The following is a 26,333-nucleotide window of genomic DNA, read 5'->3' on the forward strand; positions in this document are numbered from 1 at the left end:
GTGGAGACAGTGGGGTCTGCAGAAGGGGGAAACAGCTGGACAGCAGGGGAAAATGGAGTGGTCTCACCCAGTCACATGGGTGCTAGCAGGGGGCAGCGGCAGCGGTGGCAGGAGTGGGCCATGAGAGGGCATTAACTTCCATCCCAGGTGTCAGAGATAGCTGGTCACACCTCATAGTTAAAAATCACACAACACCAGGTAGTTTTTAAATTGGTTCACTCCAGTCCAACACCGGCACTTCCACATCATGAGCACCACATGTAGTGAAACATCCTGGTGTACACCTGACTAGAGCTGGTAATCCTGAATGCTGTTCCTGCTGCCAGTAGCCAGTGAAAGCAGAGCTCATTGCATTCAGACGTGTGCAACACTCTGCTGGCCTGGCCTTGAGCTGTCAGTGAGAATTTGTAACGTTATACATAATGAAAAAAAAACGGAGAGATGATGAGGCAGGCACTGGCCTCTTTTCTAACATTAGAAACTTTAAGGCTAACGAGCAATCCAATGAAACCTTTCTCCCCAGCTCCTGTTTTCCAAGCTAGAAAAACTGAAACCAGTCACCATCAGAATCCACCCACTTCACACTCCCCGCCCCACAGCGCACATTGCAGTGATATAACCGGTGACAGTTTATCACAATGTGGGATCAATTTTATAGCAGAGGGGGTTTTTTTTCATTCTTTTTAAATCCTGTCAAACTGAAATTAAAGTCAAAAACTTCAATTTACATAGCACCCTTCACAACCACCAGACTTCTCAAGCACTTTATGGCCAATGTAGTGCTTTTGAAAGTGTTGTCCCTGTGAGAAATAGGAGATACAGTAGGGGTACAGTGTGTGTCTTTATTATTCTTTCATGGAATATGGCTGTCACTGGTTGGGCCATCAATTACTGTCCTTCTTCGTAGCCCTCAAACTTGAGCCACTGCAGTCCATGTGGAACTGGGACATCCACACCATTCCAGAAATTTGATCCAGGCTACTGGCTTTCTTACTGCTCCAGTTAATCTAGAGGGCTGGATTAATTACCCAAAGATTGCAAGTTCTAATCCCACCCTGGCAGTTTGAGGAGTTGAATTGAAGGAACGCTAGTTGCCATGAAAGGATCCCAAGAAAAACAGATTGCTGCTGGCCCACCTGCTTTACTCATGTCTGTTTGACAAGGGGTAATACACTTTCATTAAGGTCTGTGCCTAAATTAACTCCTGTCCCATTTTACTGAAAATTAACTGCACATTTAGTGGCCTCATGAAATATTTATACAAGGCAACTAGGCACGGGCAATAAACACCAGACAGTCTTTACCAGGTATTGAAGGTATAGTATTGACATTGTTACGATACACAGGTGAAGGTAATTTTTTCATGAAGTACGTAGCACCCTTGCAAGGAGCCCTGGTGGTGCAGTGGTAGTGTCCCTACCCCTGGACTCAGAGTCCCAGGTTCAAGTCACTCCTGCTCCAGAGTTGTGTAGTAACAAATCTGAACAGGTTGATTAAAAAAAAGAGTTGGAGCACTTATAAATAGGGACTGCTAGGATGCTGTGTTAGTCAGTAAGAGGCATTTCATAAATCAGCCAATTGTCAAGAAAAGCATTTGGCGCTAGCATCATACTTCACGGTTTGGGTTCGGATCTGTTTCTCAGCAGGGACACCCAATCAGAGTGCATTAGGTTTACAATTATCCAGAACGCATCTCAAAGTGAGTGTGACTCAGATGAAGAAGCTGGAGAGAAGGGGCTTGATGTGATCCGGAATGGTTCAAAAGGCTGGGGGAAGGAGATGAAAGAGGGGATTGAAAACATTATTGAGAGCAATTGTACTGCTCTGGAGTGAAGGGAAGGCGGCGTTAGATAAACTGGGTGGATCTTAAAGGGCTAGCATTAGCGGATGGGCTGGATGGCCTCGTTCTGAGCTGTAAAATGCTACACGCAAGCCTGGCTGAAAGCATTTTAAAGTTCTTCACAAACGGAAAATGACTTTGGAATGCCCTGACTAGAGTAGGCAATGATAACAGTCGGTCTCGTTTGGAGGATGGAATGGGGGGGGGGGGGAGGTGCACTCTACGTATTCTACAAAAGAGGCCTCAACTGAATGTAATCGTGGGAAATCACATCGCTGGATGAAAGACTCCCTGCCCCTTTAAATGCGAGAATATTTCGGTACTTCACCAATAGACTGGCTGCCTCTCGGTTTACCTGTTTTACAGGGATTTACCGAGTCAATGTCCCAGCCAGATGTTAGCTTTAAAGCTTTCGCTTCGAATTCTCATGAACCATGTAATAACGCGTCCTCCTGGCTGTAACTTCTATCACGGGTGTGCAGTAAAAATAGGAAGTGGTGAATCGCCAGTTTCCGAGGGACCATACAGAGAGAGAGAGAGAAAGGACACGCAAGCCCTGAGTAAACAGCAAACTACCGCTTCGTCCCTGGGAGAGGGGGCTTTTCATTCCCGTCTCTCCTAAAGCCTCATCTATCAACACAGAGGTGTTCCCTTTCCCTCTCACACGCATACAACAGAGAAAGATATCTTCAGAACGTACAATTGACCCAAGGCAAGTCTGTACCCGTGTCACTGTGTGTCGTTATCTGCCAATCTGCGAGAATAAATGCCTGTGTGATTGCATTTGTGTAAATGTGTATCTCTGTGCAATTAGGTACATGTAACTGTATGCACATGTAATTGTGCGTACTTTATGTGTGTAATTCAGACTATGTCACTCTGGGATGTGGGTGTAATTGGATGATTGTAGGTGTGTAAATGTGTTTGTGTGTAATTATGTATATATAACTGTGTCCATGTGGAAGTAATTGTATACAGTGTATCATTTCTATGCATGTGTCATTCTGTGCGTGCAATTGTGTACATTTTATGTGTGACATGCTGTATGTGCAGTTGTGTATATGCGTCTCATTCTGTGTGTGCAATTGTGAACATGTATGTGTCATTCTGTGCTTGCAGTTGTGTATATGCGTGTGCCATTCTCTGCAAATGCACCTGTGTGTCTCTCTGTGTATATGGATCTGTGTGTATGTTGCTCCCGATGTATGTATCCGCATCAGAGAGATAGAGGATTGGAGATTTCACTTTTGTGTTTCAAGTTTCTGGTTTAAGCCGGAACATTTCTCCCACCCCCCTCGCGGAGTAACAGTTCATCAGACACGGTGCAACTCTACTCGGGTTGGTTTTATTTTCATTCCAAGGATTGTTTAACGTCAGAAATCTATTTACAAGCTTATTTCTATTTAAATTAGAGCGGTCAATAAGGAGCTACACTTGGTCCACAGTGCGAGAAATCGCCCCTAATGTACTGATCCCTCATACTCTCGCAGTCACCCCCTCCCCCTCCCTCACTACTGCTGTCTGTCCCTCCTCAGCACAAACCCCCTCTCCTGCTTTCTCTCTTTCCAGTCTGCTTAATTCTATCCTAGCTTGGTCGCGCCCCAGCCTTTACCCATTTCTGACACACACACCCAACACATAATTACCCCTTTCCATATTTCCCTCAAAGATGACCCCGTCTTCTCCCCTAACCTCACAACCCTCCCCGACCCCCACAAAAAAAAAGGCTGAGCATTGACAGACGATTTTAGGAATCCCGGGCTTCCTGATGCCACAACAGGACAGATATTTTTTTTAAAATGGGGCGTTGAAATCATTTAAGAATAACCCCCACCTCTTCTCAGTAGACCAAGTTTACAAGGGGCGAGGGAAGGGGGGGGGACTCAAAGTTACAAATAACGCAGAGTTGGGGACATTGCAGAGTTAATTTCAACACCTCCCCACCCCCTTTGTACCCCCTCCCCGTATGTATAAAAATCTAGACTGGAATTCTCTGCCCAGATTTTATAGATATACACATAGAGAGAGAGAGAGAAAGAGAGACGGGAAATTAAACAGGAAAGGGAGGGAATGTGGCTTTCGAGTGGGTAAAATGTCAAGTAGATTTTTTAAATATATAAAAAAAACCCACATCCATCCCCCTATCACGGATGAAGTTGTTCATCATTTGCCAACTGCTCCTCAGTATCACACGCTGACCTGCCCAATCCTTGCGTTGCACAAGCGCCGAGTTATTCAACGAAAGTCTCTTACCTGCTGGAGAAAACGCAGAAAGCTCCCAGAAATTCCCGCAGCCAGTCCCGGAGTTCCAACCACACACACAAAATAAAAGAGATAGAGAGAGAGAGAGGAAAGCAGCTCCCCCGGAGGATTTGTCAAAAATACAATAGGTGGAAGGAAATCTTTCTCTCCAGTCTCAGTCCGTGTCTGCCCACAGTGTGTGTGTGTGTGTGTGTGAGTGAGAGAGAGAGAGAGAGAGACAGAGAGAAATCCGCGCTGTGCAACTCCACACGGTCTGCTCAGTCTCACTAACTCCGACAAGACCGTCTCTCAGCAGAGGCTCTGCTTTTAAACAAACAGGAGGCTGCTGTCGCTGGAGACTGCAGCCCTGCTTTCAGGAGTTCGATGCCTGCCCTCCCACGGGATGCCAAGTCGAGCTCGTCGATCCGCTCCGTCCTCTTCAGAGATTCTCCTGTTGGCGGTCCCCTCTGCTCCCCTCACCGTTTCACTCTCTCTCTCTCTCTCTCTAGAACCTGCGCCTTTCACCACGATTACTGGTCGCCACCAGCGCTCTCAGGCAGCACGCAGGCGTGCAGCTCAGTCTGAAAACAAGCAGCTTGACTTTTATTCCCCAAACCTGCCCTCTCTCATCATCCCCGCCGCCCGCATCTGCATCTCAATTTTTCCAATAAACCCTTCATTTGTCCCATTTAAGATTCGGACTTTTTAAAATTATTATTCATTCACAGGACGAGTGCGTCTCTAGCATTTATTACCCACTCACAGAATCAACAACATGTGTGGGGAGTCACATGTAGACCAGATAAGGATGGTAGATTCCCACCCGGGGCAATAGTGCAACGGATGGAGTGCTTCCAACAATTCATAGTTTCATTAATGGCAGATTTCTGTTGCATTCAAATCCTATCATCTATCACAGTGGGATTGGAACCTGGGTCCTCAGGACCTTCCCTCAGTCACTGGTCTAGTGATAATACCACTAGAACATCGCCTCCACTAATTGCTTCAGAACTAACCCCTGGGATGTACTTTCTCTACTCAAGGGTATCCCAATAAAGGGGGAAGGACATAAAGTTAGATTTGTTTGTTCCGAGGGGTGGGAAGGAGAATCATTTTCTCACAGGAAGGATATCGTGAAGGGATGGGATAAACTGGAGACCTTTAAGAGAACTGAGACTTGCAGAATCAGTCAGGCTAGCACTGGCTCAATGGAGTGAATGGCCTAAATAAAAACCAAAATACTGCGGACGTTCGAAATCAGAAACAAAAAGGCATTTCTGGAGAAGCTCAGCAGGTCTGGCAGCATGTATGGAGAGAAATCAGTTCTGAGGAAGGGTCACTGGACCCGAAATACCAACTCTGATTTCTCTCCACAGATGCTGCCAGACCTGCTGAGCTTTTCCAGCAATCTCTGTTTTTGTTTGCGGGCAGAATGGCCTCCTATGCTCAAACCAATGCAGTGCAAATTTGAGATTCTATCCACCAATAAACTGTGAGGCAGCAAGGGCAAAAGGTCATAGAATCAGAGAGCTACAGCACAGAAAAAGACCCCTCAGCCTGTATCTGGGACACAACCAGTAATTAAATATTCTAACCCCACCTTCCAGCTCTTGACTAAGGCCTGGGATTTATTGATTTTTTTTATGAGGTGTCAGTGTTAAGGGTGACTAACTTAAGGTGGATTGGTAGAGCTAAGTGAAAGGTTAGCACAAAACAAAATGTGGTGGAGTCAACTCAAGAAGCTGAACAGCTCATTCCTGTTTCTAGATCCATATTAATAACTGCACAGAAATGATGTATGTGCACAGGAATATACTGCCTTAAAGAATTTTGGAGGACAGTCAAGAATAACATTCAAAATGTTTTGGCCTCGTTTTTGAAGGAGCAGTATTGGGAGGGCTGTGGAAGAGGAGGGGGTGAATTGGTCGAGAAGCTGAACAGAAGGTGCAGTATCATTGCCTGGTTTTGTGATTTCATTTTGTAAATGGGATCGAGTGGGATTTCTTTGCAACTTCAAACCACAAGAATCTCAAGGAATCGCACACCTTTCTGAAGTGCACATCAGGATCATGACTATCTTCAAACATGTCTCCACCTAGATGGCACACGTGACAGCTAATTTCATTACTTTCATCCCAGGACTGCCATGACCATTGGTGGCAGTGCCCATTGCTGCTCTGGTTCAATTCAAGTGACTTGGCAAATAACAAAGTCTCCTATTTAGGATCTTCCTGCTATCACTGGCTCAGGTCAGCAGGTCACAGGCTAGGAACTTTGTGGTGAGTAACTCACCTCCTGCCTCCCCAGAGCTTGTCCATCATTTACAAGGCACAAGTCAGGAATATGATAGAATACATTTACCTAGATGGGTGCAGCTCCAACAACACTCAATAAACCCAACACCATCCAAGACAAAGAAGCTGACTGGCACCTTCAACTTCAAAACTTACTGTTTCCACCACTAATGTATACCATCTACAAGATGAACAGCATTAACTCTCCAAGGGCTTTCAAGAGTTCTTTCGAAATCTTTGGCCTTTCTATTACCTTGGAGGGCAAGGGCAACAGTTACATGGGAACATCAGCACTTGCAAGTTCCCTCCAAGCCACACACCATCCTGACTTGGAAATATATCACAATTTCTCCCCTTTCCCAACAGCACCATACTTACACGGCTGTGATAAGGATATCTTCTGGGTAAGTTTGCTCACTGAGCTGGAAGGTTTGTTTTCAGACGTTTCATCACCATACTAGGTAACATCATCAGTGAGCCTCCCGTGAATTACTAATGTTATGACCCATTTTCTATTTATGTGTTTAGGTTTCCTTGGTTTGGTGATGTCATTTCCTGTGGTGACATCACTTCATGTGATGGTGTCATTTCCAGTTAATTTTCACAGAAGGTGGTAAATGGATGTCTTTCAGACTAACATAGTTTGGGATTATGGCTTGCATGGGCTGGTTGGACTGAAGGGTCTGTTTTCATGCTGAATGACTCTATAACTCTATAAGTTAACTTAGTCCTACCTTTTGGAAGGCAATTAAGGATAGACAATATTGCTGATCTTGCCAATGTTGCTCACATTCCAAATGTTGATTTTTTTTAAAGTTCTACACTGGAAAGGGTATTTATAAACCAGGGAGCTATAGGAGTATGGTAGATTTCCTTTCGTTTCTTTTGTGCATCTTACTTTGAAGGTTAATCAGTCTGTGCTGCAGATTAACTGAATTCTGACAGCCTTCCCTTTCTTGGAGAATGATTCAGTGGCAAGGATACTTTCCACCATCTGCTGGACTGAGATCTGCTGCAAATGCAGGAAGGACTGCCCAAAAAGGCCAGTGAGTTTGGGGTTCGAGATGAACAACAAGCAACCTCAGCCACACAGTCTGAAGGACGGCTGAGGGTCAAGAGCTTGATAGTCGGGAATAGCTTTGCTTGAATCTCTTTTCTCATGCTCTAACTTGGTTGAGATTCCGCATTGTAGATTTTTACTCCCATTCTGGATTAGTGGTGCTGGAAGAGCACAGCAGTTCAGGCATATTCCAAGGAGCTTCGAAATCGACGTTCTGGGCAAAAGCCCTTCATCGGGAATAAAGGCAGTGAGCCTGAAGCGTGGAGAGATAAACTGCCTTTATTCCTGATGAAGGGCTTTTGCCCGAAACGTTGATTTCGAAGCTCCTTGGATGCTGCCTGAACTGCTGTGCTCTTCCAGCACCACTAATCCAGAATCTGCAGTCATTGTTTTTACCTCATTGATTTTTACTCCCAGGCAGGAAGATGGTCGAATGAGCACTCAGTTCATTGGGACTGGGAGACAGTAGACACTGCTGGGACGTTAGCACCAATCATTTGTTCGGCTGTTAAAATGGGATATTCTTTATTTGGAAGAAAAGTTCTTGATGTGCATATCCATCTTGGACAGTGGAAATGGTAGACATGGAGATTCACCAGGGGTATCCTTAATATATTAATCCTAACCCTAACAGTTGAGGAGAAATTACTGTGGAATTCACTACCGCAAAGTGCGGTGGACTCTGGGACAGTGAGGAAATTTAAGGAGGGGTTAGACAGATTCTTAACTGGTAATGGGTTGAAGGGATACAGAGAGAAGGCAGGAAAATGCCCGAAATGTCGATTCTCTTGCCCATTGGATGCTGCCTGACCTGCTGTGCTTTTCCAGCACCATACACTCAACTCTGATCTCCAGCATCTGCCGTCCTCACTTTCACCTCTGTGAGGAGCATATCAGCCATGGTCGAATGGTGGAGCAGGTTCAAAGGGCCGAATGGCCTAATTCTGCTCCTATGTCTTATGAACGTATGAATTTATAAGAGCATTTTCACATCCTGGGCCTACAGAGTGCATTCTTTAAACCTACCACACTGGTTCATTTCCATCCCTGGATGCAGAATTTTAAACAAAAAAATCAGAAATTGCTGGCAGAATTCAGCAGGTCTGGCAGCATCTGTGGAGAGAAAGCAGAGTTAACTTCAGGTCCAGTGACTCCCTCAGATGTCACCAGACCTGCTGAGTTTTTCCAGCAATTTCTGATATTGTGTCTGATTTCCAGCATCTGCATTTCTTTGCTTTTGAGCAGATTTTTTTACTTAAATCCATTCAGGGGATGTAGGTGTTGACCAATATTCCTTGCCCATCCCTTATGGTCACTGCCTTTGAATATATTCAAGAAAAAGATGAATAACTTTCAAATTAAAGGTGTGAGGATGTCTGGGGCAAAAGCAGGAATAAAGCGATGAGATAAATGGTCAACTTTGGTCATACTGAATGGGAGAGCAGGATTAAAGAGCTGAATGGCCTTCTACCTGCTCTTTATTCTCCGTTCCTAATTGTGTTGGAGAGCCTGCAGTAGCATTTGGCATCATAGAATCCCTACAGCATAGCAGCAGGCCGTTCAGCCCATTGAGTCCAAATAGACCCTCTGAAGAACATCTCACCCAGCCACACCCCCTACCCCACCCTGTAACCCTGCACTTCCCACAGCTAATCCAACTAGCCTGCCCACTACTGAGCAATTTAGCACAGCCTAACCACCTAACCTGCACATCTTTGTGACTGTGGGAGGAAACCCACACAGACATAAGGAGAATGCGCAAACTCCACCCAGATAGTCACCCGAGGGTGGAATTGAATCTTGTCTCTGGCACTGTGAGGCTGCAGTGCTAACCACTGAACCAGTGTGCCAACAGCGATTCCCTGCAGCTTTTGTCAAGGTGAGGAAGCCACAGGTAAAATTGGCAATCGCATCCCACTGACATGAGAATATGGCCCAATGTGCAGAGTTAAGCAGGACTCTGCTTGTCTCCAGCATCTCCCGTTGCTGCCTGAGCTTGGATAGTTACAGATATTTGGCCACCATTCCAGTGTTACTTCCTCAGGTGGAGGAGGCAAGCTAACATCACCTCCATAGCCCCTAGTTTGTGTTGATAATTACACCTTATTGACCTGTCACTGAGGTGGCAGTGTCAGATACAGGAATGGAAACAGCTCATTAAGGCATTTACCTCCCAACTAAGGCACCTTAACAACACATTCTGAGGAAGGGTCTCTCGACCCGAAACGTTAACTCGGATTTCTCTCCACTGCCAGACCTGCAGAGCTTTTCCAGCAATTTCTGGTTTACAGCATCCACAGTTCTGTCAGTTTTTATCAAGGTCCCTTGAGTTCACATTCCACCCATTCTGTCAACTAAAGCTCATCTTTTGCTTTCCCTCGGTCCAACTTTGAACAGGAGGAAGATGAGCAATATTTCACCTAAAAAAAGAGTCTTGGAAGAAAATATAAACCTCTTTTAAGAAGGTAAAGGCTCACATTTATGCAATACTTTCCATGGCAACAGCACATATTGAAGAGCTTTACAGCCAATGAAGTCCTTTTGAATGTAATTCCTGTATATATATATCCACTCAATGGACATGGGCATCATTTGCCAGAACAGCATTTATTGTCCATCCCTAGTTGCCCCTTGAGAAGATGGTGGTGAGCTGCCTTCTTGAACCACTGCAGTCCATTTAGTGTAGGAACACCCACACTTTGACCCAGTGTCACTGAAAGAATGGCAATATTTTTCCAAATCAGGAGAGTGAGTGTCTTGAAGGGAATCTTGCAGGGGCTAGTGTTCTGTCACTGTTTTGGAAACGTGGTAGTCAAGTTTTGCGCATCAAGCTCCCACATATAGCCACATGATAATGACTGGATCATTTGTTTTTCTTTCCTTTGCATGACAATGTTTTGAGAGCTAAATATTGCCCGTGACACGAGGGAGAAATCCTCTGCTCCTTTTTAAAATAATGCCTGAAATCTTTTAAATTTGCCTGAGCTCATTCAATTGCATTTGATTCAGGAATGTTCCGGTGCATTCGAGCAAATTATTCCTCCTAATTCATCTCCTTATTCTAATTATTCCCATTTTAACATGAACAATACCTTCATAAATACTGCGACTCTCCAGCCCAAGTCATCTACAGTTTTTAGTTGCCTCATTGTAAAATGCACAAAACTATTCCAAAAGTCATCAAACCATCCCGCAGGGTTGCTGTCAGTGATTTCAGACATGCATATGCAGCCATTGAGTATGATAGATTAAATTGTCCCGATCTGACACAATTATTTTTACCTTTGAAATCTATCACAGGAAATGCCATTCCCTGTCTAAACTCTAACCACCATCAACCAACCCCACCACCCCCCCCCCTCCCCAACTGCACATATACCACGTGGCAGAGTGCTGTGCATCAAGAGCTAATAATTGAGAAAAGATGTAAGATGACACCACCAGAACAGATGAGTCACACACTGTCCTTATAATATTTTATATGAGGCTTCTCAATCATTTCAACTTAATTTATTAAGGCCTGCCACTTGCATTCGCAAGGATTTTGATGTGCTGCAGTTGATGGAAACAAACTATTTTGTGACACAAAATCTATCTTGGCTGTGATGATTTCTTAATTGCAACCTCCTTTTATCCCTTTGCATTACTATATTTGTCGGGATCAGTAACATTGTCTATTCAACATCTACATCTTCACGTCAAACCAGGTGGTCTCAAGTTAGAAGGTCAAGCTAAAGAACTATCACCTGATGAAGGAGCATTGCTCCGAAAGCTAGTGCTTCCAATTAAACCTGTTGGACTATAATCTGGTGTTGTGTGATTTTTAAACTAAAGAACAGTTAAGTCGTCTGATAACTTGTGGCACTTTCAGTAGATCAGATTTCTCCTGTGACTTCTCGCTTACTTCTGACCACATGATTCCATTCCATGATGACAGCATTCCCAATATTTCATCCTCTCTCATAATCTCCAGTTTATGCTTATCACCAGGTAGGAATTCACAAGCTCTTGATATGTTGCCTTCTAAAGGTGGTACAACTCAGGTTATAGTTGAATAACAAGGCACTCTCGTATAATGTAAGAACAGAAGAAAGAAGCAAAATGAGACCACATGCCTTCTTGAGCCTGATTCATACCTGATGTTCTACCTCAAATACCCTATCACCCACCTCTCTTCCATATCCCTTGATTTCCTGAGAGATAGTCTGTACAAGTCACGAATACGCGCCAAAAATGGAACATTCGTAACCTTCTGAAGTAACCAATTCTAAAAAGTCACAACTCTTAGAGTGAAGAAATTTCTCCTCACCCCAATACTAAATGATTGACTTCTGATCATAAGGTAATGTCTCCATGTTTTAGAATCCAGAAGGAAGCAGAGACACCTTCTCAGTGTCTTACCCTGTCCAGCCCCTTCAGAATCATATATTTTTTAATGTGGTGATCACTTCTCATTCTTCTGAAGACCAAAGATTTGGGGCTCAATGTCTGTTCCAAGGGAGGATAATCATGCCTGAAAATAGACCAGCAAATGGGATCGCTGTTCGGTAATAGCAGCAGTGGGTTGGGTGTTTTACTGGAGAGTTTGTTGGACCTAGTCAGAATATCATTCCTTCTCTTGGCTCACAAGGTGCGCTATAAAGGCACTTATGTGGTGGATTCAATACTTCTCACCGTGATTATGTTATTATTTTGTTATAATTGATTCCCAGGATGTGGGTGACACTGGCTAGCCAGCATTCACTGCCCATTCTGAATTGCCCAAGTGGCAACTGTCTGTGCTTACAAATAGAGTAAATGTTAAAATGAAGGCTAGAAGCCTCATTATAGTGTTCAAATGATCAACCAACTTTCTGCGAGTGGATTAATTGTCCATTCTTTGTCCTCTTTCTGGTAAAACTGAAAGTGTACAGCTTCAGTTCCTGTTCCTCTGATGTCTACATTTTGACATCTGGCATGATCCTAGCTCACTCATTTTTTTGGTGGAGGGGGGTGTGTGTGGGGTGGAGGTGGGGGGTCAGATTAAATGCAATATTTTGAGTAGAGTAACAGTCCTCAAATACTTTAATCTTGTGTCACGCTTCCATTAAATCATTTGACTGTATGGTTGTCTGACCCACTCCCCATGCCTTTCCCTCCTGAAATCTATAACATGTTACAGTGTTCAAAACAAGTGGCCAGTTTTCATTTCTAGACAGTGAGGTGGTGGGCTGTGCTGCTGGAAGTGGCATGGTGGCTCAGTGGTTAGTACTATTACCTCACAGCATCAGGGACCTCGGTTCAATCCCACTCTCGGGTGACTGTCCGTGTGGAGTTTGCACATTCTCTCTGAGTCTGTGGGAGTTTCCTCTGAGTGTTCTAGTTTCCTCCCACAGTTCAAAGATGTGCAGGCTAGCTGCATTGGCCATGCTAAGTTGCCTTGTAGTGCCTAGGGATGGGCAAGATAGGTGCATTGGCTATGAGAAACGCCGGGTGATAAGATAAGGAGGTGAGATGCTCTTTGGAGGATCAGTGTGAACGTGATGGGCTGAAGGGCCTGCTTCCACAGGGATTTTTATAAAAGGACGTTGTACCTGAACTCAGTACACTTCCCAACCAACACACAGATTTATGTACTTTCCAACCTAAGACAATGTGCTAGGAAAGCTGCATCCATTGTCTTTTTTTCTTTTGTGAAACAAGATACCCCTCTATTTGTAAAGATCATTGAAACCTGAACCTAATGAATCTCTTTGGCTCTGTTTTTGAGCTGCATGGTGGCTCGGTGATCAGCAGAGCTGCCTCACAGCACCAGGGACCCGACTTCAGTTCCAGTCTTGGGCGACTGTCTGCATGGAGTTTGCACATTCTCCCCGTGTCTGCGTAGGTTTCCTCCCACAATCCAAAAATGTGCAGGTTGGGGTGAATTGGCCATGCTAAATTGCCCAGGGATGTGTAGGTGCTTCAGTCAGGAGTAAATACAGGATAATAGGGAAGGGGAATGGGTCTGGCTGGGCTGGTGTGGACTTGTTGGGCTGAAGTGCCTGTTTCCACACTGTATAGATGCAATAATTTAGCTTTTCTTCTGTTCAAACGGCCCAGCATAGTATTCAGCACTGTCTATTTGTATATAATCTAACATTGTGGGCAGGAATTCGAGCAGAAACACCCAAGTCATCTATTTAAAGTTCAGCTTTACCCCCGAGAAGCACTGCTGTGTCAGCATGGACAATTTCACTTGATCTTAACGTACTCAAGGAACACTGAAGTACATCCAACATGACAGCCAGGAGGTTCCACAGAAAGACTGGAGGTAATCAATGAGCTAATAACAATGGTTGGCAGAAGGCAAGGCAAATGAACTTCATCTAACCTCAGACCTTCTATATTTCATTTGATTTTCTAAAATACGATTGACAGAATACTAGTATGTGATAACATATATTTTTGTGTGCTTTAAAAAAATCAAAAACTAAAGCTGGAAAAGATGGAACATCTTCCCATTCCTTACAATATAAAATTTGGTCAATATTAATGCATGGGAAAAGCACATTACAGCCAACAAATCTGCCCATTTTTTTGTTTCAAATAATTGATTCTAAATGATTGCCTTTTCATCATATCCTTCAATCCCTATTCTTTCCAAAAAATGCATCCACTTATTCTGTTCATTGCAATAACTTTCCTGCTAACTAGTTCCGCAATTGTGTTATCCTTTGGGTAAAGCGGATTTGAGCAAATTCCCTTTTTTTTTTCATTTTTATTGTCTATCCCTCAGGATTTGAACACTGCATTAAAGTGAAAAATCTGCCTGTTCCAATCATGGTGAAATTCTTTAATGGAGCTGATGGCTTCTGTGTAAGTCTTGAGCAACAATCATTCAAAATGAATGTGTAAATTCCTCTATTGATGAAACTGAAAAGGTAGAATTGGATTTTTACTTGTCCTGTACCCGGACATTCAAGTTTGGTCAAGATTCAATGTCCTGTATTCAACATTGTCTTTTCCAATATTGGGAATAAATTTCGATTTAACTCCCAATTCTCTCAAAACCCTAGTCCACTAGTGCCTCCAGATATATCGATATATGTCGTAGATCCTCAAAAATGTTCACATTCAAATGAAGTAAGTCAGTGCCCATTAGAGTGCAATACTGTGAATTCTTTTTGTTAAATCCCACCAGATGGGCTCCAGCAGATTTTGAGCTCTCCCTCTTAATAGCGTTGTGATAAAGAGTGCAATGGCAAAATGCCTCCAGCCACTCCAAGCTGCAATGCTATCAGTGGTACATTTGGATTTGTGTAATGAGGCTGCAGCGTGGTTTACTTTTGTCATTCTCAGACGTCAGGATTTGGGAGTGACTTTCATCACAGGTTGGTGCATGAAGTGCGATTTGGACTAATGTAAGGCCAACGTTTACAAATTAATGCAAAAAGGCAACCTTGAGAATTATTTCAATCATTACAGGGAGAATGTACATGTACAAAAGGAGCTGTTTTCCACAAAGAACCATCAGCATCTCTCTCCATTTAAGAAAACCAAGTTGGTTATGTATAGGTCAATGGTAACCACTGCTCTAGCATGGGGTAAAGTGAGGAGGCAGGCCCATTGCAGCAGGTACAGGGAATAAACCTGCACTGCTGGCCTGATTGTGCACCACAACCTCGTCATCCAAGTTAACCAACTGATCTCCAAGTAGCTAAATAGGGCGGTGTGGTGGCAGTGTGGTCTCATAGCACCAGGAACCCAGGTTCGATTCCAGCCTCAGGTGACTGTCTGTATGGGGTTTACACATTCTCCCTGTGTCTGTATGAGCTTCTTTCAGGTGCTCTGGTTTCCTCCCACTGTCCAAAGATGTGTGATTTAGGTGGATTGTCTGTGTTACAATTGCCTGGGATGTGCAGGCGAGATGGATTCGCTAAAGTAAATGCAGGGATGGGGTGGGATGCTCTTTGGAGGGGAGGTGTGGACTCAGTGGGCTGAATAGCCTTCTTCCACACAGTAGGGATTCTATGATTCTTCTTCTATGATAAAATAAATCATGGCACTGCAGATGCTGGAAATCTGAAACAAAAATACAAATTGCTGGGAATACTCAGTAGGTCTGGCAGCATGTGTGGAGACAAGACAGAGTTAATGCTTCACATTTAGTGACCCATCTTCAGAACAGGGTAATATCTATCAACATCAGGAAAGAAGCACTCAGAGTAAGTCATACAGTCCATTGAGCCTACTTAGCTATTCAATATGAACCTCTGTATCAACCCCACCTTCCTGCCTTTTCTCCATACTATCAGTGTATTGTAACAGTGATGGCCCTGAATGATATTTGAATTCTCCACTTTGTTCAAGCCCAACAAGGAAAGGTTTCTCTCTAGAGGATAATGTAACTCGTGCCTGTAATTATACAGCAACTTAGGGAAGGCCAAGTGACTGTGGGAGAAAGTGAATGGAAGAGCGAGACATTGAGCCCTGGAAAAAATGGATTTTTCAAAACTGAAATTGGCCTCTCTTATTGTGAGGGAGTTCATTCCACTGTTAGATTCTAATCCTTGCCTCTCCTTTTCTCTGAAATCTCACTTTTATTCACTGCTTTCATCAACCATACCAAAATCCAGTCTATTACTCTGCAGTAAATTGACCATTCTGTTGGCTTTGCTGATACTGCGCCATCAACTATTCCAAAGTATTTTCCTTAATTGACAGTTCTGAAATGAAGCACAACCATCAGAAGCATAGAGCAATGAGAAATCAACGGCATGCAACTAATTATAAAGACATTGCTATGAACATGCATTAACGTAACACCTTACACAACTTCAGGGTATCCATGTGTGGTTGACAGCTCATTTTCCCCACAGCAAGATCCCACAACAATTTGAAATTAATTCCAGATGATAGAACCCCTATAGTGTGGAAGCAAGTCATTTGGTCCATTGAGCCCCCACTGACCTTCCAAAGGGCATCGCACCCAGGTCCATCCCCCTACCCTGTCCCTGTTACCCTGCATCTACCTATGGCTAATTCACCTAACCTACACATCTCTGGACTCTATGGGAAATTTAGAATAGAAAAATCTACTTAGCTTGCATATCTTTGGATTGTAGGATAAAGCACACCATCACAGGGAATACATGTAAGCTCCATGGAGACAGTCACACATGGCTGGAATTGAACGCAGGTCTCTAGCATTATAAGGCAGCTGTGCTGACCACTGAGCCACAATGCCACCTATGATGCTACTAGTAGGATAAATATAGGCCAAGGCAGTGGCAGAACGCCTTTGCTCACCTTCAGATTGGTCACTTGGGATCTAAGAGAGGATATAGGACAATGCAGTAGTAGCTCATCCAAAATATTAGCACAAAGCTACCCTTCATTTGTTAATGATTAGAAATTTAATTGAGGGACAACCCATGATTCCTGATCCAGGGAATGAATTGCATCAAATAAGCATCATGTGAGATCTCTTGGAAGAATTAAGCTGTTGCAAATTCTTGAGGTATGGTTGAGGTGCCTCCACATCACATGGAACTAATACGATAGTAAGAGCTATCTTAAGTTGGGGTATGTTGGGGGGGGGCAAAGTGCTTGATGATATCGCCGAGGGCACAAAGTAGAAAAAAATATTTAATTTCCTAGAACTGACATCCTTCACTTTGAAGGGCATGACATATACCTGTATATATAAAATAAAATCGTCCCTTATAATTGGAACATATTTTTTATTTATACGGTTTGACTGACACAGGAGCAATTCCCTTAAGCTTTGTTATTGAGTTGGCCAGGAATGTTTGAAGCTAAGTTGAATTATGTTGGCTTTTGCCATTTCTTCGACTTGTGTTCAGCTTCACGTTCATTTATCAAGAACATCTGAGGTCTTTTTTTTCCATCACCTGTGATGCCTTTATTTCTTCAATGCTCGATAACCTTTGCCCTTATATTAAATGCAATATTTGAGGAATCATGATTGAGCAGTCTATTTGTAGTGAGTCCCATCTTGTGACCTTTCTTTCTGTTGGCCAAGAGCACATCACCTGACAGACACAATGAATCACAGGGCATAAAAATAATGTGAGATTAGGTGGCTTGCCTGATTCATTTCTCCTCAGGTATTGGTTTATCCTCTCTATTTTTGCATCCCCAAGGAGTTGGCAGACTGTCCCTTAACCACGTTTGCTCTTTACAGTTCTCATTGTGTTTCAGAAATCCCTTGTCTTTTATAACCTGCCAAAGTTTTAAATGCAATCGAGTAAATGTAAAATCTAATCAAACTACATTGCTAACCTTTGCTACGTTTTACCCCACACAACTGTTGTGCTCAGGACAACAGAGGTGAGGATAAAGGTTTATGGTGAAAAACAAAAGGATTATGAAATTACTGGACTCAGTGTACACTTGCAACCATCTCAGCCTGAAGACAAAATACATAAAATTATGTAAATGCTTGCATGTAAGTTTGCTGCATTTAAAACAAACCCAGGAATTGCTGGAAAAGCTCACCAGGTCTGGCAGCGTCTGTGGAGAGAAATCAGAGATAACGTTCCAGGTTGAGTGACCCTCCCTCAGAAATAACTCCATCAGTCCTGAGCAAGGGTCACTGGATCTGAAACGTTAACTCTGATTTCCGACTGCAGATGCTATCAGACCTGCTGAGCTTTTCCAGCAATTTCTGTTTGTGTTTTTGATTTCCAGCATCCATAGTTCTTTTGGTTTTTACTGAATCAAATGTGTTCTTAAGCGAACACAGATACTGTGAGCCCGTTTCCAATTGCCACACAGTCTAGAAGTGGTGTCATGAGTTCAAACTTTGAATGGCAAAAGGCTATGGCCACATTAGTTAGATTACATGCCGAAAATGTACAATGAACTGCCCAGTGCAAACAGATTTAGTGAAAACATTCAGGGGAGATTTGAAGGAATGGGTGATTGGAGCTATTGGATCAGCAAGATGGACAGCAGAGGCATTCCTAAGTCCAATTTCTTACATTCTTAAGTGTAGTATGAACTATTGAGGGGTTGAGAACTTGACAAGCATGTATAAGTGTTATAACTCACTACTTAAAATGAACTACAGCCCTGTGATGCACATGAGACTTACAATATGGAAATAAAATGGGAAATAAGTAGGCACAGAGTTCACTCCTGAACTGCAATGAATTGACATTTATTGCAAACTATATAAGAGAACACAAGCTTACTTTTTCAGAATTGTTTAAAACGAATGGTTCTTGATACTGAGAATCAGTGAAACTGAAATAAAAATAGAAATTGCTGGAGAAGCTCAGCAAGTCTGGCAGCATCACTAGAGAAAACAGAGAGTTACCGTTTCAAGGCCAGTGACCCTCTTTCAGGACTGATTAATTAATTATCATAGAATCCCTACAGTATGGAAACAAGTCATGCTGAATATCAAGTGCACACTGATGCTCCGAAGAGCATCCCACCCAGAACCATCCTCATAAACCTGCATTTCCCATGGCTAATCCACTGGAACCACACATTCCTGAACACTATGGGGCAATTTAGCATGGTCAACTCACCTAACCCGCACATCTTTGGATTGTGGGAGGAAACCCATGCAGATACGGGGAGAATTTGCAAACTCCACACAGACAGTCGCCAGACGTTGGAATCAAGCCCGGGTCTCTGGCACTGTGCGGCAGCAGTGCTAACTACTGAGACACCATGTCATGGTGAAAAAAAGTTGAGATAAATATTCCAAGGGATATATTTCCCAACACTATTCTACCCACTATTAGACTAAAGAAATTCATTTGTTATTTAAGGTACATTTTGGATGTTTCTCTTGTCAGATAGTGACGGTTTCTATTATACCTGTGCTGTGATATCTCGGGCGTGATTTGAGAAGTCTCTGTGAGTTTTCCGTTCCAGTGTCTCACTATGACTGGCTGTTCAAACAGAGCTTATCTGCAGACAGCAACTGCAACTCTGAACCTTGAATAAAATATTATCTCTCGCTAAATCTATTATTAAACTATTTCAGTTTCTGTGGCTGAGATAAACTTCAGAGACATTCACTTTGCAAACTTACATTGCTTATTTTCTTTCTTTTGCCTGGGGATTTGTCCATTACCAAGCCAAAATAGAAACACAGAGCATCTGAGGAAAATGGTGGGACTGAACAGACGCAAGAAAAATAGCATCAGGCAGACTTGACTTGCAAATTCATCTTCTTGTAGAATCCTAAAATGATATAAGAAACCATTTGGCCCATCCCCTGTATCTATTATTTGAAACAGCCATCCAATGATGTCCTTATTTCATGTACTTTGCCCATTCTTATGGAAGTTATAGTCATCAAGTCAGAAAGATGTTCAGCATGGAAACAAATCCTTCGATCCAACTCGGCCATGCCAAGCAGATATCCTATGTTCAACAGTGGCTCAGTGGTTAGTACTGCTGCCTCACAGCACCAGGGTCTCAGGTTCAATTCCAGCCTTGGGTGACTGTCTATGTTGAGTTTGCACATTGTCCCCATGTCTGTATGGGTTTCCTCCCCCAGTCCAAAGATGTGCAGGGCAGATGAATTGGCTGTGCTAAATTACCTACAGTGTTAGGTGCATTAGTCAGAGGGAAATGGGTCTGGGTGGGTTACCCTTCGGAGGGTCGGTATGGACTTGTTGGGCTGAAGGACCTGTTTCCACACTGTAGGGAATCTAATCTACTCCCATTTGCTAGCACATGGCCCATATCCCTCTAAAGCCTTCCTATCCAGATACCTTTTAAATGTTGTAATTGTACCAGCCTCTACCACTTTCTCGGGCAGCTCATTCCATACACGCACCACCTGTTGCCACTTCAGTCCCTTTTAAATATTCCCCCTCTCACTTTAAACCTATGTCCTCTAGGTTTGACTCCCCTACCCTCGGGAAATGACCTTGGTTATCCATCCTATCCATGCCTTTCATGATTTTATAAACCTATAAAAGGTCATCCCTCAGCCTCTGATGTTCCAGGGAAAATAGCCCCAGCCTATTCAACCTATCTCTATAGCTCAAACAGTCCAACCCCGGCAACGTCATTGTTAACCTTTTCTGAATGCTTTCAAGTTTCACAATGTGCTTTCTTGAGCAGGGAGACCAGAATTGAACACAGTATTCCAAAAATGGCCTAACCAATTGAAATATTTATCCACTTTCTGTTTAAAAGTTGGCATTAAATTTGATGCCACCACCTCTTAGCCTGCATTCCTGGTCATAATTATACATGTGAATACTATCAGGTTAACCTCCATGTCACACACCTTCTTGACTTGGAATGATATTGCCTTTCCTCATACTTGTTGAATCAAGATCTTGGCTCTCCCTTCCAAACAGCATTGTGGGTCTACCTCCTCTCCCCCATGGAGTGCAGCGGCTCAAGGTGGTGGCTAGCCACCATCTTCTCCAGTGGAATTAGGGTCACTTAGTAAGTGTTGGCCTGACCTGTCCATATTCCTTAAATAAAACCTCTCTTTCTTTGTCACACTGGTTCTCTTGCCAATTACTTGTGTGAGCTCTGGTTCCTACCTTTACTCCCACTTAAAACAAGTTCTCCTGATTTATTCCTATCATGACTCTTCAATAACCTTAAACAGCTCCATCACATTCCCCTTAACTCCCTACGCTCTCCGACCATCCACTCTACGAGATGTCCAGTCCGTCCTCATCAACAACTTCCATGATAAAATGCCATTCACACTCAATATATCAAGAAGTAATTTGAAGAGGGATCAGAGGGAAGAAGAGAAAATAAAGCTAATAAAAGGAATAAAGGAACAGATGCTTACAATTAAAAATGCAAATGAATGAGGCACTTCAAGTGTCAATTGTCTTGGCAAAATTGATGTATCGGTAGGGGGTGGGAAGATGCACCCTGCATTGTAACAGCTTACAGAGCTTTTAATTTTTCTGAGGAATTATAAATCAAAAAGAAACATCAAAAAAGTGTAAACATGCAGCCTTTAATAACATATAAGTCGAAAGGGAGGGAATATCGGAACAAAATGGGAAGGTATTGAGTTGAAAGAATCATAGAGCCCCTAGAGTGTGGAAACTGGCCATTTGGCCCAACCAGTCCACGCTGAGCCCTCTGAACAGAATCCCACCCAGACTCACTCCCCTATCCCATTACTCTACATTTCCTCTGACTAATGTACCTAACCCATTCATCCCTGAACATTATGGGCAATTTAACACAGCCAATTCACCCAAACATACATATCTTTGGACAGTGAGAGGAAACTCACACAGACACAGAGAGAATGTGCAAACTCCACACAGACCATCACTCTAGGATGGAATTGAATTCAGGTCTCTGGTGCTGTGAGGTAGCAGTCTTAACCAGTGAGCCACTGTGCCACCCTCAGTTAGATCTCCTGGAATTGGTTGATTGGAATCAATGATACTCCTGGTTCTCTCTAATGACATCCAAAGTGAATGAGGCACTTCAAGTGTCAATTGGCAAAGTTGATGTATCTGTAGGGGGTGGGAAGATGCACCCTGCATTCAGCCCTTGATCTGCACCCACTGACCCTAACCCACATTTCCCCCCCCCTCATGTGAAAGTAACAGAATGGTGCATGATGAAGCTTAGGTCAGGCCACTCGTGTGTTTCAGGAATAATTTATTAATTTTCTTTTCTCCATCATTGCAGTCATCAGCGGAAACACTCAATCAGTTCTGAGGAAGGGTCACTCAACCTGCAATGTTAACTCTGATTTCTCTGCACAGATGCTGCCAGACCTGCTGAGCTTTTCCAGCAATTTCTGTTTATGTTTGCGAGCAGAAATACTAACATGGTTCCTGGGTGAAAATATTTGTTCCCAGTTCGGTTGATGATTTTGTGGTAATATCACAAAGTTAGTAATCCAGAGGCCCAGGTTAATGCTCTGGGGTGGTGGGCTTGGGGTGTCAGTGTTTAAATACCAGCATAGCAGACGGCTGAACTTGAGGTCAGTTAATCAATTGAGTTGCAGTAGTGGTGACTGTGACAGCTATCATTGATTGTTGCAATTTGTAATGAGGAAGAGAATCTCAGTGAGTTGTGAGTCATCACAAGTTCCTTAACTAAATGGCAGCTCATTGTTAAACTCCTTGTGAGTTTCACATAGTCACCTCAACACAACCTCTCCGACCCAGAAAGGAAACAACTGAAATGATGGAATCTGATTCATTATTCTGAGGAGCATATTAAAGTATTACTTTTGAAACACTTTATCTTACTTTTCTTGCCTCTGTTATCTATGTCTATTATAAATCTCACATTTATTTCCCTCTCTACTCCTTTTAGTGTAGCTGATTTGATTTAAATGCATTATGGTACTTTCTCCCCCCGATCCTCTGTTTATGAACGTATGAGTTATAAGCAGGAGCAGGCCATTTGGCTTCTAGGTGCACTCTGCCACTTGATAAGATTGTGCCTCATGTGATTGTGATTTTGACTGCAACTTCCAGTTTACTGAGGATGCCCTTTGACTCTCTTATCAGTCAAGAATCTACCTAACACAGCCTTAAACATATTCAATGATGTTCAATCACCTCCCTCTCCCCGTCACCTCCACCCCCCACTTTCTGAGAAAGAGGATTTCAAAGACTGATGATATTTTAAAGAAAAATAATCTCCTCATCTTCTTCCACCCCGTTATCAGTCTTTGGAATGGAGCTCTCAAATATTAATGTTGATCTCTCTCTCTCTCTCTCTGTGGCTGTAATACTGTATTATGACTGTTCTGCTACCCTGAAGCATTTGTACAGTACGATCTGCCTGTAGAGCTCACAAAACACATTTTTCACTGTATCTCGGTAGATGTGACAACAACAAATCAAATCAAATCTCAAGTGGGAGACTCCACATTGTTAAAATGTGTCCCCTCTTTCTAGTCTTTAATTATAGGGGAAACATCCACCTGGCATCCGTCCTGTCAACTCCTCTCTGGACTTCCTAAGTCTCACCAAGGTCATCTCTCATTTTACTAAACTCCAAAAGGTACAGGCCCAGCCTGTTCAACCTTTGCTCCTACTATAATTCCTTCATCTCGTCCTCTTTCCCAATCCTTCAGTACAGAGATAGTGGTTCACATTCTGATCGCAGATGTGTCATGGTCTTCACCGTATCTCTTACTGCTTGGCTGCGCCACCACGTTATATGGCAAAGGTCGTTTGACGTAAAAGAATGAGGGCAAAAAAAGTCTACTTAAGACGCCACATTGTGAGATGCCCCATTCCAACAACATCTGGGGCCATCATTTCACTTTCCATGTCTCACAGGGGACAGCACAAAATAAAAGACAAAGAAAATTTCTAATCTACATCTGCTAATTTATTTTATGAGTTATGGATAATTCCCCAGTTATTTGCCTTTACTCACCCGATTTCTGTTTAATGTTCCACACTGCTCTCCAGGGACTATATAACACCAGCTAATATTTAAGAAATAACTCTGCTTCAGGCACCAATGATACTTTTCTTGACCCTGAATACAAACCAACCGTGATCATTTGTCGTTGAACCAGACTGAACGCACAAAGAGAGGGTCACAAGCGCTTCTTTTCAGATGAAATACCAGATTAGCAGGATCAAGCAGCACTAGCTCTTGACCTCCATTCTGCCCCAACTCTGTTGTCCCACAAATGGCCCCCATTCCACCACACCAACATCTTTCATTGCATCTCACCTCCACCTGACACGACAACTTCAGGTTCATGTAACTGCGGGGCAGGTAAAAAAACTAAGAGACCAACTTAAACAAGGAATATACGCAACGTTTTTTTAATACAATCTAGTGAAGGGAGCTCCAATTGATTCAGCTCTTAATGGAACATTTTACTGCTTTCTGTTCCATTGATTTTGTTTTAATTGCAATAAATTAATTTCTTCTATTGAGTATTTTATGCACTGTCGCTTTATAATATTGTTTGAAAGGAGTTTGGCCTTCAATCTATCAAGAAACCAAAGTCTGCCTGAAGTTTTATTACACTGTTACTTGTAGGCCTGTCCTGCTTTCTGTTCTTTCAGAAGTGTCGATGAGCTGGATTTCTGTCCAGCTTTGATTTCACTGAGTTCCCTGTTCTTGCAACAACAATTTATGACAGGCAGGAATTTTCTGCTCCCTCACGAGAGAGAGTATCAGCACCGGATTTACGACAATGGCAATGTTTTGCTTGCTTGCAAATAAAAAAAGTCTTCAGAGCAGCAGGCGACTGTAATTGTTTCGTTTTCCTCATCAGAAGCAGTGACTCGAGCGAGAATAAATCCTGCCTCAATCAGGGGTCAAACTGCTATTACGTTCGCGTGGGTTTTAATTGACTCCCTGCGCAGAGGCCACAGATGTTGATCGGGGAATATACGCCAAAGGAAGAAAAGAAAAAAATCATTCAAAGTAATCTCATCCATGGGTTGGGGGCATTGCTTTGCCAGCAGTAACCCCAGCTGCGGTGTAGTGTAGAGAGGTGGCTTCACTTTATCTTAACAGGCACAGGCAGAATGGTTTCTGACAGCTTTAATGTGTTTGCCAGTCTATGAACATGCACAGACCACCATTCAGTCCTTCAGGAATGGCACAGTGGCTTAGTGGCTTGCACTGTCCTCTCACAGTGCCAGGGACTCAGATTCAATTCCACCCTCGGGTGACTGTCTATGTGGAGTTTGCAGAACCTCCTCATGTCTGCGCGGGTTCCCTCCCAGTTCTCCGGTTTCCTTCCACAATCCAAAGGTGTGGGCGTTAGGTGGATTGGCCATGCTAGGTTACCCATAGTGTTCAGAGAAACGTAAGCAAGGTGGATTAGGCATGGGAATTGAGGGAATAGGGTGGGAGACTGGGTTTGTGTGGGGTACCCTTCAGAGGGTCAGTGCAGACTCAATGGATAGATCAGAGGGAATTTAAGTGTCAACCACATTGCTGTGGGTCTGGAATCACGTGTAGGCTAGATTGGGTAAGGATGGCGGTTTCTTTCCTTAAAGGATATTAGTGAACCAGATGGGACTTTTTCCCCACAATTGGCAATGGGTTCATGAACATCAATAGACTCTTAATTCTCTTTTTTTAAAAATTAATCCACACCAGGAAAGGATGGTGATTTCCTTCCCTAAAGGGGCATTAGTGAACCAGGTGGGGTTTTTCCCAATAACTGGTAATGGGCTCGTGGTTATCATTCGACTCTCGATACCAGATTTTTATTGAATTTGGGTTTTGACATCTCCATGGCAGAATTGGAACTGAGGTTCTCAGACCATTGCCTGGGTCTCTGGATTAACAGTCCAGTGATAATACCACTTTGCCAAAGCCTTCCCTTCACTCCTGCAAGAGTGGCTGATTTCCAAAATATCACGACATTGGCACTTGTTCAAGACATCTGTCTTCAGACACATTTATGGATAAAAACTGAAATCTAGCAGATTTTGGGGGTATTTTTAAATACCTCCTTATTTTTAAACACACTGTCTCTAAACTAAGTCCTAACCTCAGTTGCGTGCGTTCATTGTTGAGATCTACCTATAGCTTGTCCCTCCTTCCTACCAGAGAGCTTCATGTGTGAGGAATCTTGTGTTGCTGTAATGGCCAGACCTTCTCCCTGAGCTGTACCAGGCTCCTCTAGCAGGACCCCTTCATCCTGACAATTCACCTTTGCAGAACTATAGACCGTCCATTTCTCTAAAATATTATCAAATGCAACTGCACCGAAGGACAACAAATGTATTTTACCCAGAGCTGGATGTAATATGAATGAATTAATACCAAAAAAAAATTGCAACACCACCACACTATTGCACTGAACATTCTGGGCTATGGATTGTGAAAGACCATCATTTTAATTTGTGGAGGCAGGGTTGAGGCTGGGATATTCTTATTCTAATCACTCTATGCTGCTAAAGGGGCTCCAGAGGTTGAATTTGTTAAAAGACCTTTAGGTACATGA

The 26,333-nt window shown here is 43.1% G+C and overlaps 1 protein-coding gene across 3 annotated transcripts in view; it reads right to left on the reverse strand.

Moving 5' to 3' along the window:
• The window catches only part of wscd2 (WSC domain containing 2), a 593,216-nt gene extending 569,414 nt beyond the window's left edge, over positions 1-23,802 (reverse strand). For 2 of the 3 annotated variants that reach the window (XM_072587824.1, XM_072587821.1), the window contains exon 1: positions 4,094-4,578. The gene's annotated coding sequence lies outside the window, so the exon portion shown is untranslated. Of the gene's footprint in view, positions 1-4,093; positions 4,579-23,785 lie in introns of those variants that run through there. The other variant, XM_072587825.1, reaches the window with a different exon arrangement.
• Between the last annotated feature and the right edge of the window lie 2,531 nt (positions 23,803-26,333).

This window comes from Chiloscyllium punctatum, chromosome 17 (assembly GCF_047496795.1).
Source record: "Chiloscyllium punctatum isolate Juve2018m chromosome 17, sChiPun1.3, whole genome shotgun sequence".
Classification (NCBI taxonomy): Eukaryota; Metazoa; Chordata; class Chondrichthyes; order Orectolobiformes; family Hemiscylliidae; genus Chiloscyllium; species Chiloscyllium punctatum.